The sequence below is a fragment of the Rutidosis leptorrhynchoides genome, chromosome 3, assembly GCF_046630445.1.
Source record: "Rutidosis leptorrhynchoides isolate AG116_Rl617_1_P2 chromosome 3, CSIRO_AGI_Rlap_v1, whole genome shotgun sequence".
NCBI lineage: Eukaryota > Viridiplantae > Streptophyta > Magnoliopsida > Asterales > Asteraceae > Rutidosis > Rutidosis leptorrhynchoides.
The window spans coordinates 289,895,118-289,897,700 of record NC_092335.1 but is presented as its reverse complement, the minus strand read 5'-3'; positions in this window follow the sequence as shown (position 1 = coordinate 289,897,700).

Here is a 2,583-nt window from a genome sequence, read left to right as displayed (position 1 = left end):
TTGTTAGTAAAGCACTTACGGGAAGTGAAATAAACTATGCGCCGATTGAAAAGTTTGTGTATGCGCTCATTTTAACAACGCGAAGGCTACGAAGATATTTTCAAGGGCATCCCGTGCATGTCTTAACTAATCTACCAATCAGGCAAGTCTTAACAAAGCCAGAGATATCTGGTAGACTCGCATTATGGGCGGTAGAATTAGGTGCTTATCAAATATCTTACCTTCCGCGTAGCACTGAAAAAGGGCAAGTTATGGCGGATTATCTCGCTGAACTGTCTGGAGAGTTGGAGGTGATTAATGAGAGAACCGTACTAAAACCTGAACACGGTGAAACTTGGGATTTATTTACTGATGGTGCTTCATGTGCAGAAGGTGCAGGTGCGGGATTGGTTTTGGCAAGTTCAAGTGATGAAGAGCATACTTATGCTCTGCGGTTTAATTTTGACGTAACAAACAATGAGCCAGAGTATGAGGCATTGCTTGCAGGTTTAAATATTGCGCGAAAAATGAATATTGTTAAGTTGCGTGCATTTATAGATTCGCAGCTAGTAGCGAATCAGTTTAATGGATCTTTTGACGCGCATGATCCCTCTATGCAGAAATACTTGCAGTTATTAAAAGACATGGCAATGCGATTTGAGCATTTCGAACTCGCACAAGTGCCAAGAAGCCAAAACAAAAAAAGCAGATGCGTTGAGCAAATTGGCTGCTTTAACGTTCTCGCACTTTCAAAAACAAGTATGGGTTGAGGAATTACCAAGTAAATCAATAGATAGTGACTTAATGGTTGCATCTGTTACAGAAGAACAGCAAAATTGGATGGACCCAATTTTACAATATATCCGCAGTGATATTCTGCCAGATGATGGTCGAGAAGCCCATTTAGTGCGAGAGCGAGCGCCTATGTATATCATTCAAGATGATATCTTATATGGCAAATCATACTGCGGACCAATGATGCGATGTGTTAGCCCAATCGAGGCAGAAATGATTGTTGAAGAAGTACATAATGGTACTTGTGCACTGCATTCAGGCTATAAAACTATTGCAGCGAAAATTATGCGAATGGGATACTTTTGGCCATCCCTATATCGTGATGTAGAAAAAATTGTTAAACGCTGTAAAAGTTGCCAAAGGCATGCTCCGCAGAATCGAATGCCGCGGCACGATATGATTCATGTTAATTCACCATGGCCGTTTAATAAATGGGCTATTGACATTGTAGGACCATTCCCTGCAGGCCCTGGAAATGTTAAATTCATGATTGTCGCGATTGATTACTTTACCAAATGGGTTGAAGCTAAGGCAGTTCGCACTATTACTGGTGTTCAAGTGCGAAATTTTGTATGGGAATACATTGTTTGCCGATTTGGCATTCCGCGAGAATTGGTTAGCGATAACGGTGCACAAATAGCGAAAGATCCTTTCAAGACAAGGTGCGCTGATCTAAATATAATACAAAAATTTACGTCAGTGGCTCACCAGCAAGCCAATGGACTGTGCGAAGTAACCAACCGCGATATTGTCAGCGGTATTAAAAAGAGGTTGTGTGAAAGGTGAACAGGTTGGGTAGATGAATTACCCAATGTGTTATGGGTACATCGTACTACTTTTAAAAAAAGTACAGGCGAAACACCTTTTAGTTTGGTGTATGGTTCTGAGGCAGTAATCCCCGCAAAAATTCTGGTACCAACGCATCGAATTGCTAACTTTGATGATGAAGCAAATGATGCTGCGTTGAGCGAAAATCTAAATTTCATAGAAGAGCGGAGATTAATGGCTGCTATTAGAGAAGCGAATAATAAGCAATGAATTGCTAAGTATTATAACAAAAGAGTGCGTGCTTTGTCTTTTGCTATAGGCGAATGGGTGTTGCGAAACAATGAAGCAAGCAGAGCAGAAAAGCTTGGCAAGTTGGGTCCTAATTGGGAAGGCCCTTATCAGATTGTGGCAATTAATGCCGCAGGTTCATATAAGCTCGCAGATATGGAAGGGCGAGTTTTACCTAATGCGTGGCATGCTGTTTTGTTAAAGCGATATTATGCATAGTTTTGCGGAAACTATCAGATATATGTATAACGTGTGAAATTGGATACAAAGCATATGGCTAATGTACTTATTAAGTGTTCTTGTTTTTAATTTTTTGCAAGTCTTGATCACACTTGATGAAATTTCAAAAATAAACACTTGTAAAAGTATGCGGAAAGTTTATATATGAAATGCGAATAGTTATGAAATGTTTTAACGATTGTTTCATAATGATTATAGTATTTCACAATGTTTAAATAGCAAAGTGATGAAATTGCCCACTTTTGCATGCGAATTATTGCGAAAGGAATTTTGTATCCTAAGTGTTTGATTATGCCAATACTTAGATGCTTCGCAATGCTAATTAATTGCCTAAGGATCGTTTCGGCGGACTTAGAAGATTCATAACGTATAAGCATATACGTATACAGATTGTTTCGCAAAAGTACGCATTTGTTATGTGCACAATAATATATGTTGGAAATTGCAAAGGACAAGTTTGTGTTATGAATATTGACAATGAAAGCGCTATAAAAATAGAAGTACTTGCAAAAA